This window comes from Aphidius gifuensis, linkage group LG4, assembly GCF_014905175.1.
Source record: "Aphidius gifuensis isolate YNYX2018 linkage group LG4, ASM1490517v1, whole genome shotgun sequence".
Classification (NCBI taxonomy): Eukaryota; Metazoa; Arthropoda; class Insecta; order Hymenoptera; family Braconidae; genus Aphidius; species Aphidius gifuensis.
The window spans coordinates 16,272,601-16,297,086 of NC_057791.1; the positions used below are offsets into that span (position 1 = coordinate 16,272,601).

The 24,486-nt window shown below is 25.2% G+C and overlaps 1 non-coding gene across 1 annotated transcript; it reads left to right on the forward strand.

Moving 5' to 3' along the window:
• Nucleotides 1-23,580: 23,580 nt before the first annotated feature.
• Nucleotides 23,581-23,687, forward strand: LOC122856052. Its single transcript, XR_006374122.1, has one exon. It is a non-coding gene; the product is annotated as a U6 spliceosomal RNA (small nuclear RNA).
• Nucleotides 23,688-24,486: the final 799 nt, after the last annotated feature.

A 24,486-nucleotide genomic window follows, 5' to 3' on the forward strand; every position in this document is an offset into this window, starting at 1 on the left:
AACAACCTGACAAAACAAAAAAAAAGGAGAAGAAAAAGAGGAAAAAGAATAAGAATAATGTCTTGAAATTGAAATATGAGTTGACGAGTAAATAATAATTATTGCTCTTTTCACTTGAGTATGTTTATTTATTTATTTATTTGAATAAGTATATAGAAGGTCTATCCATGGGGGATTATTATTTAACAATATATGTTGCACAACACAAACCTGAACCTTCAAATAAATCATTGGCCCATCACAGTTTTTCTAATTTGCCAAAGATAAAGACACAAACTTTTTTTCTTTTTTTTTCTTCCTTTTTTTTTCAGTCAACAATGACACGCTAAAATTTACCAAGGTCAGGAAATAGAGCATGTTCCTTTCACTTGTCGTTTGCTTTCTTTAAAAGACCACCAAGAAAGCGATGCACTAAATATATTCAATTATAAATAAAAAAAAACACAGAAAACTTTAAATAAACATTTATAAAAATATAAAAAAATCAAATTTATCATTAATATAAATTTGAAATAATATATTAAAAAGTTTAATAAAAAAATATTTATATTTGAAAAAAATATAATCAAAAAAGTTTAATGATGTTCGTGTGATTACAACGGCACGTGTAGAGCTCAAATAAGAAATGAGAAAAAAAAAAAAAGGGTGGTTCAGGAAAACTAGTAGGAGAGAAAAAAAAATAAGGGCTGAAGAATAAGACAGAAAAAATAATAAAAAAAAAATACCTTGGTGTACCCAAAGAGCTTCGTATAAAAAAGTATTGATCTAGCTTTTTTTTTTTTTCTGGGGTAGAAACGAGCGGGTTGAATTCACCCCTAACTACTCGTCCTGCCTTTATATTCATCATCCCTTGCAAGAGTACCCGAGGTATACGCACAACCACCCCCCAAGAGATTCAAGAAGAAAACGAAAAAGAAGAAGAAGAAGAAGTCATTTCCCATTCTCCTTATTTTCTATTCTTTTTTTTTTTTCTTATCTTTCTTCGAAGAATAAGTAAACCTCCTTTTTTTCCCTTTCACCACCCATCATAGTCCTTAATTTTTTTCATTTTTTTCTTCTTTTTGTTGCAATGAATTCTATGAAAATTTTGCGGTGATTTTAATTGGAGCATCATTGAAAAATTCAACGATATATTTTCAACCAAGTATAGAATCAACAATTTTTTTTTTTTATTATTATTATTGAAAATGTTGAATCAGATGCGCGACAACGACGTACCGTATTTAATCTTATTCAAGGGTGTGTAAGAAAAAATTATAGGAAGATATTTGGGGGAGGAAAGAGCAAACAATAATTACAATCCACAACGGCAAGCATTTCCCTAATTTATTTTTTTCTTTTATCAAAAATAAAAAAATTTTTCATTCTTGATTTATTATTATTTTTATTCAAGTCTTCTTGTTAACTCTCGGTATTTACCCTTATGTTTACTCACTGAAATTTCGTAGTGATGAAAAATTTACAATTTTGAATATTATTTAAAGTAAAAGAAAAATAAAAAATACAAAAAAAAATAAGTGTCAGAAAATAAAAAGGATATATTTTATTATTTAAAAAAACCCTTTATAAATTTATTATTATTTTTTTATTTATAAATGGTTAGTATTTATTGTAATTTTTAAATTATTTGAAAATAATCTTTAAAAAACATCAAAGATCCACTTAAATATTTTTCTAATATTTAAACTCTTTTAGAAAATTTTTGTTGTGACATGTCATTCATTGTTAAAATTTTCATCGATAACAGATCATAGATTATTTATTCAAATAAAAAAAACACAAGTAGTTATTTTTTTATAAAAAAAAGAAAAAAAAAAATATACTTGAAAAATTCTATTCAAGTAAAAATAATCTAGTCTTTAGATTTTTTTATTTAACCAACCCTTCTTTGGTTGATTGTCAGAGAAAAAAAAAATATAAGAAGATGAAAAACGATGGTATTATATTCAGGTGAAATATTTGACAATTGTCACCCTTTTTTACCCTTACTAACAGGACAACAAGAGAACTTTAAAGTATCAATATTTTGGTGCATCAGACTAGGCCAAAGCAGGTATATAGAAAAATAAATAAAAAGGGGTAAATTGCGTTTCATGTTTCATCGTATATATAATGGCAGGTTGAAGTGTTACCATGGGAGCACCTTACATTACAGTTAACGAAAAAAAAAAAGGGATAAAAGCACAAAGTGTTACTATGTACTAAAGAGAAGGGTTGCCATGACTACACGTCAAATAACTGGCAAGGGGTTGATATAATATTACAGCTATAAAAAAAATTTTCAATGGGTTGAATTTTAAGTTAGTGAAGGGTTAATGAAATTGGTCTTCTTCATAATCATCCTCCATATTTATCATCTATTTTTATATTTATATACAAAAAAAAAAAAAAATGGTATAAATTTTTACTCATTTGAAAAATTTCAAAAGACATACATCAACAATGAATTTAAAAAAAAAAATATATAAAAATATGTAAATTAAATTTATGTATGTTGAAGAAAAAACACTTTTTTTTTTTTTTCTATTTTTACTATACAAGCTAGGTATAACTAGGGCGGGTCACAAAATTTTAATTCAAACCCAAAAATGATGTATTTTTGCAAGGTATAAATTCTTTTTTAAAATTTCTTTTTTTTTTTTTCATATTTGCGTTTGTTATATTCAGTTTATATTTGACTACATCAGCCTTCACTCTTTCTCAATTTCCTCTTTGCTGTCTTTGTCACATTTGGGTCGGTCTTTTGAAGTCGAATGTTACAAATGCGGATATATCAAGTAAATATATATTATAAAAAAAAAAAAAAGTTGTATGTGAACAAGAACCATGTCCGTTTGGATGTATTGGACTAAGGGATGTGTATGATGATTTGCGGGGGTGAAAGAAAGAAAAAAGATATATATTTCAAGCATTCTTATTTCCATACACAAAGCCATACGATTTTACCGACCTTTGAAGGACGGATACGAGGGTAAAGTTGCGCGCTTTGGTTATTATATGTCCGAATCCCTCCTTTTTTTTTTTTTTTTCCTCTCTTCTTTTTCTTATAAATATAAATTTTTTTTTCCCGCTCCCATTTTACCCTGCAGGTTGGGCAAGTGTTGCGATATATTCGAATTTTTTTTCTCTTATTTTTCGAAGGGACTATACAAGGGTCATAATCTCAAGCTCATGGGAACTTAAATAATATATATAAAAATATATAAAAATTAAAATTATATATGTATATTAATATTTTTAACAAGATTTTTTAAATTTCATTATTAAAAGACATTTTTCAAATATATAACTTGTCGCCATGATGTTAACACGCCTACTTGATGCTTTAAATTTACGTCTTTGTTGGACACTTCCGGTGTCCAGAATTCATCTTCAACACCTTACTATTATTTATTTTTTTTTTCTTCCTTTCGTCAACAATCAATCCTACATTGCAAAAGGGTTTTTTTTTTTTTTGGCGTGATCTTTTATTGTGCCTTTTGTTAATGAAACAGTGGGTGGAGCAGGTTTTTTAAAATTCATAAATGGAAAAGTAATAATATTTTTGATAATAGATTTTTCTATTAACATTCAAAATGATGATAGATTGCAAGTAATATATTTCGAATGAAAAAATAAATAATAAAAGTAAAGTAAAGGTATTTTTTATAAGAAAGGTATTATTATATTTTTGTTATTAATTAATTGGCAGATGATACTTATTGAATTATAAACACCTGCTTGAAATTCAATGGAGTTGTTTATATAAATTAATCGTTGTAATAATTCTAATTGTCGCTTGGGGCATATTTAAATAATAGACCACACGTGTGTTTATTATCAGATTTGATTTATAATATTAAAATTCACGTCCTCCTATTTTAAAATTTATATACTTCTTTTATTATCGCATGAGAAAAATAAATTTGATAATAATAAAATACAAATAGTCACAAGTCCTTTAAACTTTCAAGTTTTGAGGATGACTGTAATATTATTATTACGATACACTATTGAATGATTATTGTATGGATAAATTTTTATATTTATGAATGAATTGATGACTGGTAAAAATATATACGTTAGCAATATATGTACCAAATGATTTTAAGCCATCGACCCTATTTTTTTTTTTTGTTCAAAAGGTCACCGGTCATCATTACAAACCAACTGACCTAACTGAAATATCAAAAAATGAAAAAAAAAAAAATATATTTTTCAGGACACCTGGTTTTTAAGTTTGAATTTTAAGAGAGGGTCGATTCGATTCGTGTCCATCAAAGGATAAAATTCCAACATACAATTCATTTTTTCTTTGAATGTATTTAAAAAAAAAACATTTAGGGTGAATAAAAAAAATGCCATATAAAAATGTAAAATTGTAACAATTTTTATTGGTCATGTTGGAGAAAAAAAAAAATGTCTCTTATTTTTATTTCTTTACTAACGTGGTGCATAATATGATGTAGTGATACGAAGCACGTTCCATCACACATGTACATAGAAATACACATATGGAGGAAAAAATATATAAAAAAAAAAATAAAAAGAGGAAAGAGGAAAGGAAGTATGAGGTATCCCACGTGCGACGGCTGCCTGTTGCTATCGAGAGGACTTTTTTTTTTATTTTACATCTTTATATGTGTGTACGGGAAAATTGATGTTGAGGGTTTGAAAAATGTTTACGATGAGTATTCAATTTTTATCGTATATAGTCGATTTTATCAAAATGTACATGACATTTATTCATGCTGGATAAATTCATGCAATTTTATTATTATTTAAATAAATATATTTTTTGTATTTTTTATCCTTAACAGATAGTTGTCATTAACCACCCACATTGATGACTCAATAATTATCTTGTTTTATATTTTTAATGATCATTAAAATGTGTCACCAATGACAAATATAAAATATACAATTAATATGATAAATGATATCAACCCTTAAATTGATTAATGATTTTTAAAAAAATATTTTTTTATTTCTTCAATTTGTATTTTTCTAATTAAAAAAATGTACTGATGGAGTTTTATTTTTTTATATTTTTTGAAAAATGATTTTGGAAAAAAAATTGAATAACTAAAAATATAAATAATTTTTAAATGTCCAACAGCTTGGACAAGATTTATTAAGAAAAAAAAAAAAGGAGGGAAGTCCAGTTGCATCGTTAAAAAAATAATAATAAAAGGGGAAAAAAAAAAAGAAAATTGGAAAAATGACCGTAACGGTCGGCACGCGTGAATATAAAAAAAATGAAAAAAAAAAAAGTATACAATTTGACAATGGACAAACGGTTAAAAAGCAGATAGTCTACAGTCGCTGGACACGAGTTTATTTTTTTTTCTTCTTTTTATAGTTTTTTTAAATGTTTTTTTTTTCGAGAGAGAGATTCAAGGCAGATGCTGAAGATGCGAGCACGCTTCAATGAACTATTATTTTGTTGGCTATCGTGTGCTATTTTTGATTTAATATTTTTTTTTTTTAAAAAACACATGTGATCTTTGAACTGCGAAAAAAAAATTTTAAAATATAAAAAAATATTCGTTGAAATATATAAGAAACGATCAGAAAATAAATAAATAAAATTTCTTTATGAATTTTAAATTTTTCGTAGGTTAAATAAAAAATGTTGAAGTTAATTTTAAAATTTTATTTGAATGACTTTGTTGCGACCAATGAAAGCAGGTAATAAATTTGTTTTAACCCTTTTATTTACGCTCGTGTGACTCCCCTTGCTTTCTCCAATCACGATGTACTTTCTAACCCTTATTTTAACAAAAAAATACTCGACAACAGTGTCAACCCTTTCACTTAATAATTTCTACTATCTACTTTCTGATTGGTAGGGAGGTGGGTTAACTCAATGGGTGTGGTTCAAAATAACACCTTAAACGACAACATAAAATATATAAATTTTAAAATAATTTAACTATTAAAAAAAAAATATATAAATTAAAAATAGATAAATAAAAATAGTTTACAGACAAATGAGCTCTATAATTTTCCCAAGGGTGAAATATATTTTTATAAAGAAAAAAAAAAAATAAAAACAATTCTCGTCAGTGTACATAATTAATTAACGAATATTTTTAAATTTAATTTCCTTTTTAGTCTAAAGAAAAATTGTCATTTTAAATATATACAGTTGAATATTATTTGAAAATATAATTAATGTCTTGTTGACTCTTTACAATCAATTTGAAACCATAAATTACGACCCTTAAAAAATATTATTATTATATCTCATTTATTATTTTGAATAAAATATATAATTTTTTTTTCATCGCAAAAAACAAATCTTAAATTTCTTTTTCGCCTTTTTATATCATCCCTCATCATTGTGTTTTATTTATTTTTGTTGACTTCTTTGATCGTCAAACTGGTGAAATTGAAATTCCATAGAACAACCCGAGTAAATAATTGGAACGATATCGATTTTATCAAAAGATATATATATCCTACAACCGCACGATTCGTTAATAAGATCCAGATATAAATAAAGTTGAAAATACATAAAAAATAAAATTCAAAATAAAATCATGTTTTTACAATATACATAATAATGATAAATAAATTTTTGTATATATTTGTTATATATTTTCTTACTTTTCACGGCCGACGAGTGCCAAGTAATTGGTAAAAGATATTTATTTTTTTATTTTCATTCATTTTCTTTAGCATCATTTTTCTTTTATTTTTTTTTTTACTCTTCTTGAGGATGATCAAAAGGAATATTGGATTTCCAAACGAGGCTCGAAGGAGCCAAGTAACTTGATGGTAAGGGCAGTGGCAAGTAATGGCGTCTTTCAGAAGTAAAAAAAAAAGGAAAAAGATGAGAAGAAAAAAGAGAAAAAAGTGTATATAACAGGGAGATAGAAATTCAACTTGGTCCCACCCTTCTATACTATAATTTCGTAGCATGAGATAAGCTACAGAATATAACCCCCTTTTACTGGACAACGCACATCGCACACAAGGGGTCATGTGTGTTGGGGTTGCGATATATCCCAGAAATGTTATACTGAACAGGGGAGATACACTCTTTTTTTTTTTATATATTTTTCCCTTTTTTCTATTCTACAACTTGACCAAAGCATCAGCTCATTGGTCGACGTTTGTAACTCTCAACTGATCAATAAATCGTACTTGCAACCACCATTTGGAACCAGCTATGTAACATTCACCCACTAGGACACCCTTATAACGCAAAGGGTAGTTGTACGATGCTGCAAAAAAAATAAATAAAAAATACATAGCCAAAAAAATAAAAAGAAAATGGTGGCTAAAAGTTTTTGGTCACTTAATGTTTTAAAAAATATATTTTAAAATTTTTTCTTTTGCTTGAAATTTTTTTAACCATTAAAAGTTTTTAACACACTTCATATTTAATCCTGTCTTTTAAATAAATTATATTTTCAAAAGAAAAAGTTGTAATAATAATATAAATAATAAATATGTTTATGTAATATTGTTTTTTTTATTTTTTTTTTTTTGGTGAGATAATTATTACTTTGTAGATATTTTTTTCTTTTTTTTTTGCTTTGATTGATGATTATCCAGTTTGACATATAGACAAAAGTTTTTTCGCAGTAGTATTGTGAAAGTTTTTTTTTATATGAAAAAGAAAAATAATAATCGGTCATCTCGATTGTCATATATATATAATTTTTTTTTTTGGAGAGAAAGATTAACCCGAAGAAGAGATAAAAATTATCGAAATGTTATATAGGAAAGATGAGAGTTTTTTTTTTTTATTCTATTTGAAAAAAAATATAGGGAAAAAAAAAAAAGTATAATGGATCTAGATCTGTTTTTCCGGCGAGTATAGGTCCATCAGTATATTGCACAATCGTAGATGAATTTCCCAGAAACCGTTCGTAAGTTTTAACAATGGATCACGGCTTGCGTCCTGCCAGGTAAAGCCACTTTGAATACGTATATAACATATATAACGATCATGTATTGTGTACAACGTGGGACCGAGTGAAATAAAAAAAAAAAAAAAAGATTGAAAGAGAAGAAGAAGATGGTGATGAAGAAGAAGTAGTAGAAGTAGAAAAAAAATAAGAACGATGTGCTACCCTTGTGCTTTTTTCTTCTTCCCTTTTTTTATATTCATTTTTTTTTTTGTATATAACGTAAAATATCGCGGTAACATTATGGGATTTGTGATGCAACTGATTTGAAGGTGGACGAAATAATGGATAGAGAAGAAAGAAAAGTTCTAAAATGTATTGCTACACACCATCAACCAATTCACTTTGGAATTTTTAAAACTATATTCAGCAAAAGTGCACCTGCATTTTATAAAAATTTATCATTTATTTTATTTGTTTATTAATTTGTTTGTTAATTAAATTATTCATTATAATTAAAATTCAATAGCAATTTAATTATCGCAAGTTTTTAATTTATTTTTCGAAAAACTATAATGGAAAAAATTTCTATAGAAAATATATGTTATATAATTTCAAGATGAGAAAATAATGGAGTATTTTTTTATTTATTTTTTTTATTTGTAACTGGTGTATTATTTTTAGTATTATTCTCGCGTTTCCTTGAGGGCATTAAGTATGTTTCTACGAGTTCAACTTTGTTTCACCAACTTGTGAGGACATCTAGAAGCGTTCATAGGGTCTCTTGATGTTACACTCTTCAAAGTGTATATATATATAAATTTCGTTGGTTAGATATTAGGGTCCAGTTGCCCTGGGTGACGATGTCATTTTATTTTTCACATAAAATGTTTTTTTTCTATTATTTTATTTTTTTTCTTGCTCTTGTTTTACCATTTATTTACCCCTTCGTTGATCACCCATACTGGACATTAATATTTATTTTCTGTCAGCTTGTGTTGTTCAATTTATTATACTTGAATATATTTTATTTTATTTATTATTATTTATTCTTGCAATGGAATATAGCAAAAATGTTTCTTCAAAGAAAACTTGAATTATCAAAATTATTTTACGAGCATTTTTTTTTGCAAAGTAAAATTATAATTTAATTTTTTTTTTACTTATGAAAAATCTTCTGCTAGTATTTCTGTACACATATTTTCTCTTATTCAATTTTTCTATATAGAATTTTTCCTTTTTTTTTTAATGAAATTAGTCTGTCGGGATATATATTACACATGTTTTTTTTTTTCATGTGAATTTATAGATAGAAAACGTAGTTTTTTGTGTTCGAAAGAAGCCAGTTGGCCTAAATATGCATATCAATTTTGAATGTCATCATGATACTGGACAATCGTAAATTAAATTTATATGGATTCTGAAAATCTTATGTAAGGCTTTGGTACTTACGTTAAAAAAAAAATCAAATTTCGTGATAAATACAAACGAAATAAGCAAAGTATTAAATTTTTATATTTTAGTTTGAATTATATTCACAATTTAATCATGAATAAATGAAGAAAAAAAATAAACAATTAACGTATCGAGTAAAAAACAAAAAAGTATAATTAAAAATAATTATTTAAAAAAAATATAAATTAAAAAAATATATTCAATTCATTTTTAAATATATTCAAGAGAATGACAATGAAAAAACAGATGGGGGTGTGGTGTAAGTGACATCCAACAACCCTCCAGGGTTTAACATGACCTGCTATATCAATGTAATTCACTGTTATTTTTAATTTCATGAAATTTACTTGTCTTTCACTCAGTTGAATGAGTTTTATGCAAACTTTTAATGGAAAAACAACAAATGTAATTATAAAAAGAAAAATAATTTAATCATAATTTTGTTGGCTTATTTAATTTATTTTAAAAAAAAAAAAAGATAATATTTAAAAAAAAAAAACACCTATGAATTTTTTATTTTAAAATTTTTATTTTATTTTTTTTGGTTGTTGTAGAATTGAGATAAAATTTATATAGTATACGTTAAAGCAATGTATAATGGCGTCGCCGGCCATCGTATGAAAAAGGGGGACAATAGTTTTATTCACCCTTGATGTTTTATAAGTCACCCCAAGTCGCGAAAAGGTCCAGTTGAGTCCAGTTTTTTTTTTTTTCTTCTTTTTTTGGGGTTCTTATACCACACCCTCCCTGTTGACGATGAAATCCTGCGTGCAAAACTGGACACACACTGAAGGATTCCATGCGCAAGAATAAAATATATAAAAAAATAAAAGTATCAACGACCAAACACACATTATATATAACTAAAATGTAACTGTGTGTCTTTCGGCAGCTGGTAAACCTCTCGACCTCACAAAAGCTCGACAGTGGGGATAAATTTTTTCAACAATTTTAGACGAATAATTTATCAGACGAAATATTATTCATACTATAAAAAAATTACTGTAATTTAAATAAGATTTTACTTTTATATTAATTGTAAATTTAGATTTAAAAGGTAAAATTATATTTTAATTTTTTTTTATCAATTTGCAAGTGTTTAATTTAAAATTAGAAATTAATTACTATTTGTATGGATAAAATATACCTATATATATTTTTTTTGAAATTACAGGAAGTTAATACTTAACGAGGGTGAAAATTTACAAAATGATATGTTCACGTATTGTTTCCCTTCAACGCATCATTCACAACTAGCACGTGGACAATATTAAAGTCCCTTTTTTTAACATTTTTATTTTTAACTTTAACATTTTTTTTTTTTATAAAACATATATTTGATCAGCCCCTTGTTGACTAGAGATATTATTTTCAGAGCTTGAGCCATCAGTAAGATGAGCAAAAAAAAAATAAAAAATATACGTGAACTGGAGGATTTGTAGACGGGGCACGCGCATCGAAATTTTTTTATTTTAGGGGAAATATTAGTGTATATCTTGTTTAAAAAAAAAAAAAAAAAATTAGATAAAAAAGAGAGCATATACTGACAGTAAAATAACTTGGGGTTTTCTGGAGTTTGAAATAATATTAAAATAAAAAAAATCAACAGCAGGAATATCTTAATTTAAAACAAATTTTTCATAAAAAAATAAAATCTGAAAAAATATTTTTTTTACGTATTTCCATAGTGTAAAAGTTAGGTTTTTTTTTTTTTTCTATATATGATATTTTATAAATTAATTTGTCGAAACTGTGATGAAAAAAAAATAAAAAATTTATTTTTGCCTTCAATTTTGTCGCAAATTTTAACCCAAAAAATTTCACCCCATCTATATGAATTAATTTTTTATTAAAATGAAATTTTTTTCTTAAAATCTCATGTATTATAATCAAGTGAAAATTATTATTTTACATTACCAATAAATTTCTCTGTAATTTCGAAACGAATTATATCAATTTGAAAATTATTTCGAAAATTTTATTTCGTATTATTTTTCTTATTTATTGTTATATTTATTTACCGTTAGTTATATTGTATTTAAAAAAAGATCAACAAACTATAACAAAAAATATTTCGCCGGCAAAAATTACACGCTTGAAAAAAGTAATAAGTGTCCTCGTGTCATTAGTCTGGTATTACGTTGACAGTAATCGGGGCATTAGTTCTCCCACAATCCCTTCTCTCATATATATTCCTCTTTATATATTTATAAAATTTTTTTTTTTTTTCTGTATACTGGAGCATAATAATGCGTGGGCAAAATGAGTATTATTTAGTTATATTGTCGGCAACACGACTGACATATTATGCTATAAGTAAGCTAGTGCCAAGCCGCCCAGACTGGCGTCACCAAACCTTTTACAATTCATTCAGGCACACTCCCTTTTTTTTTGACCATATAAAGGATACACCTTGTTTGGAAAAACAGCATGAATTTTCATTGAAAAAAAAATAGTAAAAACGTTACCGCATTTTTATTTATTTTTTTTTTTACTCTTTTTTTAGTACAATTGGCGGTCAGCCAGGCATATACTTCCTTACATCTAATCCGCTAATCTCTAGACAGAAATGGAGCTGATGTTTGCTACAAACATTGAGATTCTTATAAGACCTGATTTTATTTTTATTTTTTTTCTTTTATGTATACACCTTTTCTCCATAACACTTATCGGATTTTTTTTTTTTTTTTCTCTTTTTTGAATATATATATTTTTAGTTTTATCTAGTTTCGAAACGATCGTCTTGAGTAGAATCCTGTCACTGCGGCTATATTTATTTTTCACAGTTATATAAAAATGGAAATGAATATTTTCAATGTAATATTTTGTATATTTATTTTGTTTTGATACAAAATGCGGGTAGAAAAAATATTAATTCCAGGTGGAATTCGCAAAAAAGAGTTTAGTACGATTTAAAAGGAGACGAATGAGTTTTTTTATATTAAAAAAGAGTAATTAATCGTTACCTAATTAAATGCAAGTTCAAATGACTTGAAATTTTTACAGAAAATACTTGAAATAAATAAATAAAAAATTGGTAAACTCACCATTGTTGTAGTAGATGATGGAAGTTAATTCAGACCGATGTTGTCATCTTGCCTCACCTGCAAAAAATAATTGAAAATAAAAAAATTAAATATTGTGTATTAATTATAATTATATGAAATATTTTTTATTGTTATCTTCTATTTTTTTAAAATAAAAAAGAGTAATAATAATTGCATTTGACTATTATATTTTTCAAGGAAAAAAAATTGTAACTTTTGCCAATATAAAAATATGAAAATGCTATGAAAAAAATACTCAACTTTATCAACATTTTGTATCAATTATTGTCAATAAAAAATATTATATAAACGTTTTTTAAAAATGAATATAAATAAAAAAAAATTCAAGGAAAATATCTGTGCATTTAAAAAATATACTACATGTACTAATAAATTTTAAAAAAATCTTATTTAAATTTTTTTAAACTGTATAATTATTTTAAATTTAAACATTTAAAGTTGATTATTAAATTAACATTTAAAATAATAAATTAACCTATTTTGACATTTAAAAAATGTAAAATTTTACATTTTTCTTTTTTTTTTTTTTTAACTGTATATGTTGTATACATTTGTTGATACAAAACTGACTCATCTTTTGGGATCTAGGAAAGCATAGATGTGCTTATATGCACGCAATATCGTACAAAATTTGAAAAGGGATAAGGGATTGCTCGAACAACATACGGTTGCCTATGTTTCACAATTTAATTGCTAACAAACACGCTATCAATCTATAACTATTATTTTCATATGGGGATATATATGCAGTTTTGTTTTCTATTAATAGACTATACATCAATTCGTGAGAAAAATAAAAATTAAATATAATATTTTAATTATACATTTTAAAAATCATTTAAATATAAATAAATTATTTTTTTAATTTTATACATCTTAATGAATTTAACAAAAAAAAAAAGAATTTTTTTTCTATTACTTTATTTATTTATATATTTAGAATTTTTATTTTCAATTTTCCAAATACAAAGAAACTTTATTTTACATTTTATTTTGAAGAAATAAATTTATAAAAAAAAATTCTCCGATTACTTTGTGTGATATATATTATGTGTGTGAGTATGTGAAGAGAGTCTTGTCTTACTTTGAGAATTACGGTAGCAAGGTTTTTGCGAAATAAAGAAATTCAACAATGACGTAACAATGGCGAGTGCCTCAAAAACTCCTTTCCGCCCACAATGCGTGGAGATTCTATCTGGACTTTACATCTGGACCAAGCTTTTCTTTACATTTTTTTTTTTTTTTTCTTTTTCATCTCTTATTTCTACCAATTCTATTTTATTTCACTTCATTGCACATGCGTAAAGTATAACACATTATTCCTTTTCCGGATAATTTTTTTTTTTTTCAAAAATTCTCATCGAAAATATATATTATATATTTTTCATAATAGAAAAAGTAAAAAAAAAAAACATTTGTTATGCAACCCTGTTCTTCGTGTGGGGCAACCCGATACATATACCTTAGGGCAGTCTCTGTCTTTCAAATTTTCAAATAAAAAATATTATTCAAGATTTTTTAAACAAACCGTTATATAAACCTCAAAACCACTGAGTAAAAAATATTTGTTTATTATATATATATTTTTTTTTATTTTTCTTTTATTTATTTTTTTATTCAAACACTGTCTCACACATTGTGATCTAGAACTTTATAAAGAAAAAAAATATAAAAATGTAAAGCAAAATAAGGGCGGCTCTCGAACAGCGAAACGATGTAAAAGAATTGTCTGATGCTGATTGCGTTTGACAGTTTCCTCAACTTTTTTTATATATATTTAAAATTTTATATTTTTTCCAAATTCCTTTTAACTACTTGAGTGTTACTATATATACTCCAAGACATTTTAAATGTAATATAAAATTCATTAAATGAATTATCAAAATAGACAAAAATTTGTTAAAATTTAATTTTTATTTTTTTTTTTTGCTATTTTTTAAGGGTATTTAATATAATGACTAGATTTTGCAAATTACAAATTTGAGTCATCAGTGCTATTTAAGCATATGGCACACGAGAAACACTGTTAAATAAATATCAAAAAAATACGGAACGTGCCGTAGAAAAAAAAACCCTATAAATATTATAATAACTGTTGGCGTGTTGTATTTTGACCACTGGATCTCTTACCACAATAAAAAAAATGTATATAATTGTCTAAGCATGTTGAGGATAAAAATTTAGAGGTGTTAACGATATTATATTTGCTAATAAAATGCCCATGAGCGACAGACAAATTGATTCTCAAACGCACAAAACCACCAAAATGCCGAAAATTGCTCAAATTTAGTAATTTTCAAATAATGATCAATTAACACAAATATTCATCATCATCTGTAATTTTTTTTGTCCTTATTTTTATTCATTTTAATAGCAAACTTGAGATGTTACACTAGCCTCATTGTATTATCCTTGAAATTGTAATTTTCCAGTAGATAATAATAAAAATAATAGCGTCACAATAAGTGCATATTTTTTGACGTTGAATAATGGTAAAAGCATCGTTATTATTATAATGATATATACTTTTCAAAAATCATGTATACAATATTTTTTTTATACTTTTATTATATTCAATTGATACTTTGCATTTAATGTCAAACCCTTCTTGTAAAGCTATCTTTCATAAATCACTTTATTGAATGAAAAAAAAAAGAAAATGTTTTTTTAAAATTCTTGAAAATTTTTTTGTAGAAAGAAAAAAAAAATACAAGATTGCTAAAAATATATATCATGGTAGGTCTTGAAAAAGACACAACTAACAAATCAGTTGTTGTGGTAAAAGTGATAAATAGTTTTAAACACAAAAATACAATAAAATTTAAACGATATTCTTATTTTAGAATTTTAACAAAATAGCAATCCCTAGACTCGTGCGAGATGCTATTTTTTTTTTTTTATGAATGAGTGAATGAGTTAGTCTAGATGCCATGTAGATGATGTCCCGTAGTTTCGAAAAAAAACTAGCCTACATTGTGCCCTAACATTGGAGTGAAAGTTTCATTTCCAAGTGACACTCAAAAGATTAATTGAATTTTCTGGATATTATACTGACTACCGTTTTTTTTTTTTTTTTCATTTTTGACATGCCGTTTTTACTTTTTGAGAATGTTTGATGGAAAAGTATCTTGTATACGGTCAAGATGCAAACGAGTCGCTTAACCATTGTAAATTATTTTTTATATTTTTTCAAAGCTTTTTTAGTGTCCATTCATCTGACGTGTAATGCATGTTTTCACGCGAATTTTCTCAACACTTAGGTGGTAAAAAATGGACAATAAAAAAAAAGGGATTTTCACAGCGTGACTTCTTCTCTCCATTGCTCTGAAATTTTTTTTATTTATCAATAAAAAAAACTTGTTATTATAACGGATTTATTAATCTAAAAAAAAAATATTATTCATCAATTTTTTATTTTTATATTTGCGTCAAAAAAAAAAAAATAGAAAAAAAAGCCAATTGAGTTGTAGAAAAATAAATAATTAATTTCAAGATCAAAAGATATTTTAGATTTCTGGGTGGTTTTTTTTTTCGGTCCATCATTATGACATAAATTTTAACTCTTAATTCACCGGAAAATCGCAAAATCGTTAGAGAATTTTTTTAAGGGTTTCATGGCAGTCGGCATATCCAAAAAAAATCAAAGAAAAAAATATAAATATATTATTTCTATGCCACCCGCAGGTTGACCTAAATCTTTCAGAAAAATCGGTTCGAAAAATAAAAAAGAATTTCCCTTTTTTTCCCTTATACACGCACAGATGTTTAATTATCCTTGGACATAAATTAATTTTTCCAAAAAATATATAACGAATTCCCTTTTTTTCTCCCTTTAACGATGGTATTATTATTATTATTTTTGTGCTATTTTTTTTTCTATCAAAATAAGGGTTTATCTAGAATATTTTTAGTGCGGTTTTTTTTTCTTTTTACTTTCAAGGCAAGATGTTTAAAATAAATAAAAAAATAACGGACAATTTTATTCATATGGCTGTTGGCTGTTTTGTTGAAAATTTTTTTATTTTTCTTTTGTAAAATACACGTTATTTGCAAAACCCTGTAATTACGTTGATAGACTTCCACATTTATGTCGAACTCGTTCATTAGCTTCCTTAAATTTGGTAGTAATTCAATCGATTAAATTCTTTTATATTTTTTACAAATTGAGAAATAAAAATAACGTGTTTATTTTATATTTCATCTCCCCTTTTTAAAATAAATAAAAGCCATTTTTTTTTCTTCTTTTTCTGTGATTGTTTTATTATCCGTTTACCGCAAACCACTTCAGCGGGTGTTCAGCGATATTTTAAAGATTTTTTTACATCAAGAACGCAGATTTCACGGTCGAGATTTTACACAAAAAAAAAAACTCAATGTATCTTATGAAAATTTACTATGTTTACTCATTGTTGGAGTGAAAAAAAAATATATAATAAAAACATAAAAATGTCCAGTCATAATGCCGCATAGAAAGTTGAATGAAAAAAATTTATTTTAAAAGTATGAAGATGTCACAAGGCCACTCAATTTTTGGTAGATGAATGAATCAACAAAGGGTTGACACACATAATTTTTAGTATAAATTTACGGAACGAATTGTTTAAAGCCTTTACAAGTATTGTGTGCAGTATCAAGGACCTCCACAGTAGCTTTTACATTTTATTCAACAATCATGACAAGAGATCTTACTTTTCTTTATTATTTTTTTTTGATATATACTGGACGATATATCATTTTCATAAACTACCGTTTGACCACAATTATGTTTGCAAGTTTCGACTGAATAAACTTGTATGAAAAAAAAAAAAAAAACATGATAAAAGATGATGAACATTGTCACGCCACTTTATCGACTTTTATTATTGAGTCAAGATGACTTTTATGCAGAAATTTTTAACTCAAAGAAAAACCCTTTTTCACTGAAAGCGTGTGAAATTTATTTTGTAAAAAAAAAAAAACTTGAAGCTTTGTATTATTTATGAAAGTTTAAAAGATGTTTTTTAAGTTTTTTTTTTTAAGTTTTTTAACATCTTGAACTCATCGAATTTAATCCATTGGTCGAAATTTATTGCTTCCTGTCCAGGAACTAGCTTCGAAAAAGGAAAAAAAAAAAAAAAATTATACACTCAACAATTTACATGTTGAGTATAAAACTTATACAGATTGAATAAAATTTGTAAGTAAAAGTTGTTGAGGATGTGTGTTGCCTCAAAGCCGCGAAAATATATTGAAAGATTTGAGGAAAAAAAAAAAAAGTATATATTGAAATGCTTTGTATACGGAAATAAGAATCGAATAAACTGATCGTCCCACTTTTTTCAATCTTAAATCTCTGAATTTTCAAGCCCTAAATTTTTTTTTTTTTTTTTCCACAAAACAGGATATATGCTAGTCGTCCAAAAGATATATACTTTTGGATATCACGCGAGGGTTTTTATATGCAGAGATGAAAAAAAAATATGTATACAATAAATGTATATCAATATGAAAATGATTCAACGAAAAATGATTCACTGATCCTCGACATTTTACAGATTTGTATTATTGATAAAGATAAATAGACCTTCGCAATTCTATAAATCATTTTATATTTAAATTTTAAATAAGCTATATAAGGATGAGCAAGTTGATTTAATAATCCAATGAAAAAAAAAAAAATATTTAGAGTACTTTCCCACGATGTAAATGTACCTGTTAAATATTGTCCACTGGTTAATAATGTACATAAATAATCTTGTTAAATCCCATTTGATCTTAATCCCTAACCCTTTAACTAAACTTTTGTATATTGATTTTTTTGTTAACGTACTTTAGGCACTATTTGTAAAACGGAAGTGAGACATGGTATTTTTTGACTAGAATTTCATTGTCGTATATATTTTAACCAATTAGATGGAATTATCGATATTCAATTGAAAATAAATGTATATGCATTAAAAAAATAAGCAATATTATACTTATGATTTTTTTTTTCTATTTTAGAAATGTAGTTTTAAATAATAAGAATAGTCTTGATCATTAGTAGATGAGTCCATGATTAAAAATAACATCGGAGTTTTGGGTTAATGACAGATCCAGTTGACAAACAAATCTATGTTGATTAAAATTTATTTTACACTTGTCATTTTATTATTATCATTTTTATAGTCGTTCTCTGCTAATGCCTACTGTAAGTATGTAACCAAGTTGGGATTTAAAAATTTATAAAAAATAATTTATCAACTTACAAGTACATGTTCTGGTTTATGATTATATAATTATAATAATTATTTTGTCCATCTAATTATTTATCAGTGATCTATATGAAGGTACTAGTTGAAATCAACGTACAAGTTTTGCAGTCTTATTGTATTTGTTTATATACATGGATATTATTATCATTATTCATGTATGTCGATATTAAATGAATGAATAAATCTAAATAGGTCAAAATAAATTTTTTATACTTTAGTATAAAACTAGTGATAATAATTAGTAGATGATTAAGAAACAAAGTCCATGATTTCGAGCGAATTTGTTTTCCGGTCAAGGTATCTATATTGGGCAGTCGAAGTTTCGCCAGTATTGAGTTGGTGCCATTTATCTTCAGATCTTTTTTTCTGAATATTTTTTTATTGTGGGGATTTTAGTAGTCGTGTTTCTTGAAAAAAAAAACAATTAATAATATTTTTTATGTATTAAAAAAATTCAGTAATATGAAACATATATGTGAACAGTTTTTTTTTTATTTTGGCACGTCAATCGTTATACGAATAAAAAAAAACTTTAAAAAATAATTCTGTTATTATAAAATTAATTCACGAGTTTTAAATTAAAAATGAAGACAAGTGCATCGTTTGTGATATTGCTGATAACAATTTTTTTTTCGAAAACTATTTCAACCGAAGATCCTGGCTCAGTTTGTCGCCGTCTTGAAGATGATTTCTATACATATTGTAGAAACGACGACGTTCTAACAGCAGTCACAAGTAAAGAGCCTGTTATAAATTATCTGTTTAATACTACTGTAATAACTGATGAAATAATTGTCGAAATATCTGACAATGCATTCAACCATTATTTACAAATTGAAAATTTAACACTAAATTTTAATCACGATTTATTACATTTAAATCCAAATGCATTCAATGGTTTGGATAATTTAACTGTTTTGAATATTAATAATGGAAGAGTTGTATTGAGAGATGATGCATTCGCAAAATTAACATCATTAAAATCGTTGAAATTAGAAGCTGATGAAAGCGAGATACGTTTGAATAGATTTGTACCTAATCTGAAAAATTTAACAGAATTAGAATTATTACGTGCGTGGGAAATAACTATTTGTCATGGAAATGATGGTCGAATTGAGAGTGTACCAGCAATTAAAAAACTTTATTATTCATTTGGTCGAATAGTAAACTTGAAAAATAATTCGTTTAATTGTTTGAATAATATTACTGTATTAAAGATAAGTCACACTCATTTGTCAGTGATTGAAAAAGGAACATTTGATGGTCTTGAAAAATTAGAAAAATTGGTATTAACAATGAATAAAAAATTTAAAAAAATATCTGTAGGTATTTTTAATAATTTTGTTAATTCAATTGAACTTGATTTGCATAATAATTCGATAGAGATTATTGAAACTAAAGCATTTGATTCAAAAATAAATAATTTTATATCGATAGATTTGAGCTCAAATAAATTGGGAAATATTAAAACTTACACATTTTTTAGAGTCCAATCTGAAGTTCTAAATTTATCTTCAAACAATATTTCAGCAATTGAGAGGTATGCGTTTGTTAATGCAAAGGTTTTAAGCCTGTTACTTTTTGGCAATCCTTCACTTCCCTTCGACGGTTTTTACGTGGATCTTGGTATATATACGAAAATTTCTGGTCTCAGTACTAATACTGTCATAACGACTCCAGCAAATGCTGATTGCATAGTATCTGAAGATAAAATTTTTAAAATTTGTGACAAAGACGGTAGTTTAAAGCTGGTCAGAGAAATAAAACCTCATGAAACAAAACGAAATAACTCATTAATACCAACACTTGAAATAGCAAAAAATATAACATCAATTGAAGAATATACATTTCATAATTTATCAATAAAAGAATTGGTGATAAAATCAAAGGGAAGTAATCAAATTGATATTAAACCATTGGCATTATATTTACCAAAATTAGAACTGCTTGAATTTCATGGATCATCAATCTTATTAAAAAAAAATATATTTAAAAAACTTACATCATTGATATATTTAACAGCAAAAATTGACGAAAAAAATTATTTATTATGCCAATTATTGCCAGAGTTAATGAATATAAAATATTTAACGATTGTTGATCATGATAAAATCAATATCTGTGATGAAAAGTGTTTGAATAATAAATTCAAATTGATAAATTTTGGATATGATGGTGGTAATATTACGGAAATAAAAGCTAATGCATTTCAATGTTTAGAATTGGAAAATTTAGAAATAACAAATACAAATTTAAAAACAATTAAAGTAAATGCATTTAACGGCTTAAAAAATTTGAAGTCTTTATCATTAACGAAAAATAAATTTTTAACTCACATACCTTCTCATATTTTCAATAATTTAAAGCAGTTGTATGTACTTGTTATAAATAATTTTTACATAACATGCTTGGATAGTAAAATCGAAAACCTTTTGCAGAGATTCAATTCTGATGAAAATATGGTGTTAATAAATTTAAATGAAAACAAGTTAATTTATTCTAATTATGGTTCAATTCGTCTCGCATCATGGAAAGACATTATTGTATCAACAAAAGAAATTGTACTTGAAAGTAATGCTGGAGATTATACAAAGAAAAGGACTCATATATTTCTATACAATACAACTGAATCTGAAGACAACAATCCATATAAAATTATGGCAAATCAAAGCCAACAATTGAAAAGTTGTTTTTATAGATCACCAACCTGTATTCATCCTAAAAGTCAAGCTGCTCTTAGAATTTGTATAAATGAAAACGGTGCATTAGTTTCTATTGAAAATACAAATCGATCTGTTTCAATTAAAAATTTTGAGCTTGATATTGGCTGTATTGAATCTATCGGACAATTTGCATTTGTCAATTCAACAATAGCTAATGAATTATCAATAAAATCATATGTTAAGAAATTAAGGATTGCAAAAAATGCATTTGCTGATATGCGAAGTTTAAAAAATCTTGATTTTATAGATAGCGTTGTTCAATTGGATTCTCATATTTTTAAAGATCTTCAATCATTGAAAGTTCTCAGATTATCAATTGATGAAACAAGTGTACCAATTTGCAATATATTCACCGACGTTCCATCATTGTCTACGTTGGAAATTCTTAATCATAATAATGTTAATATTTGTACTGATCGATGTAAAAATAAAGGCTCTTTTGAAATTAGAAAACTTTGGTATAATGGCGGTGCAATTAATGAAATTAAAAAAAAATCATTTAGATGTGTGACATTATTAAATGCTTTATTTATAACCCATACAAACTTAACAACAATTGAATCTCACGCATTTTTTGGTTTAATGAATCTTGAAGTACTTTCATTGGCTTATAATCAAATAAGTTTTATTAGCAAAAATAGCTTTCAGCATTTGAGAAGCTTAAAAATGCTTTTTTTGCAATTTAATAATATTCAAGAAATTGAAGCTGCACCGTTTGAATTGATGAATGCACATTTAATAGAATTAAACTTGGATGTTAATCAAATAAGTATTATTAAGAAAAATACTTTCAATGGTCTTAAATGTGATTATTTATATTTATCAAGTAATAACATTCAAACAATTGAAGATGATGCATTTAATAATTCATATATACATGATTTATATTATTTTAATAATCCAAAGATATCTATTATTCTTGAAAAAATCAATCTCAGTAATCTTACTGCTATGCACTATTATACAGAAACATTGACTGTACTAAAACAACAACCCAAGACATATTGTAAAGTACCATGTACAAATTGTGATATCAAATGCGAAACTACAGCTTCAAAACTTGCTAAAAATATCGAAAATCGAGAAAAAATTAACATTTACTCATTTGATAGCCAAAAGCCTCGTATCAATGATCATTCTACAAAACATAATAAAACTGTCGGAAAATGCAGAAAATATTGTCAAAATTGTCCTTTGATATGTTAACCATAGGCTTTGAAAGGTTTCTAAAAATTTTATCAACAACGATTGTACACTTATCAAGTACAATATTACAGTAAGATGAAAAAAAAAAAAAAAATGCTGTTATTTCAATTAGTAATTATTTATAAATTATAATAAACAAAAATTAATTAACTGCAAGTATATACTTGATTGTAATTATCAACCAAACATTATTGCTTAATAAAAAAATATTAGTATAACATTTTAATTATCAGTTATACATTATTGTTTAATAATAAAAAATTATTAACATCATTGACTTATATTGAAATAAAAGTAAATTTATTAATCGCACCAATTTTTTTTTCTTATACATGTATTATATCATGTCACATATTTTATGTATATGTAAACCAATATAATAAAGAAATAAATAAATCTATATCGATTGAAATGTATTTTAAATTTATCATTTTTTTTTCTTTATATTTAAGTATTAATTAATTAATTAATTATATTTCAATTAAAAAAAAATGATGCTTTGTTGTTTGATTTTGAATTTTAAATAAAATAGAAAATCATCTGTGCAAATTAATTTTCTATTTTGAGAGTGAATAATAAAATTAATCGAAATATTATAACAAAATTTATTAGCAAATTTATTTATTTCTTTAATAAATAAATTCAATGTTTATAAAAATTTTTAATAAATTTATTAATCATTTATTATATAGAAAGAAAAAGTAATGAATCAATCACATTTAAAATATTATGTAAATAAATTAATAAAAATTTATGTTCATTTCAAATGTGGGAAATTTCATTACCGACACTATAGGCAATAGATTCAAGCTCAACATTGAAAATCCATGTTAACTGTTTTATATCAATTTACCAATTAAAAGACGTGCATTGGAATAATATTTTTTACAGTTATTAATTAGACGTTAAATTGTTCTTATCAATGGTAAAAAAATTATTGAGTTTAATCAATTAGCATTTGAGATATAATTAAATAAGCGAAGCAATAATTTTTCTCGCATGTGGACATGTGGCGATTGGATAGTATATATACGATTTAAAAGTTGTGGATTATGTACTTGCTTCGGCAGTACATATACTAAAATTGGAACGATACAGAGAAGATTAGCATGGCCCCTGCGCAAGGATGACACGCAAAATCGTGAAGCGTTCCACATTTTTTTGTTATTATTTATTAAAATTTTTTTTTTTTATAAAAACATGGAAGGAAATTAAAGAGCTTTTAGTTGAGAGCTTTTAGAATTTAGAATTTCTATTTTATTTTTTTTTTTTTTCATGCAAAAAGGATTGTGGATAGCAGCACTGAGTTTGAAATAAAATCTTATAATATTTATCATTAATTTAAAAAAAATAATACGATTATAAATATATAATTTTTGATAAATTCAACCTTGCTTGGTTCTTGCAGAGATATTTTATTTGTTTCTGTTTAATTTATTAATTAATTTTTGTTGTTTAGCTGTTGCTAAATGACAATTTTTTTTTTCTCTGGCATTAATAAATTCAAGTAATTATTAATGAAGTCAATGAATGTAAAACATTGTGCATTACGAAAAAACTGTTGTTAAAAATATTTATTAATATTTAATATTTCATAAGAATGTTGTATATACTTTCACCTCCAATAACAAAATTAAACATTGCTTAGAGCCAGATTTGATTCCCATTAATCTTGTATGTTAAAAATGAATAAACTTATGCTAAAAATTGTTAACATTTTAATGAGAAATTAAAATTAATCAATACTGATTAATTATCATGTGTTTTTTATTTTTTTATAATTAAAAATGTTTAGCAATTTAATTTGAATTTTTTTTTAAATTTTAAATTGAATAAATAAATAAAAATTGATATTAATTGAAATTTTAAATTTAATGAAAACTTTAAATTAAATTGTTAAACATTTTTAATTGAAAAGACAAAAAAAAATCACTTATTGTACTATAGACATCTTTTATGC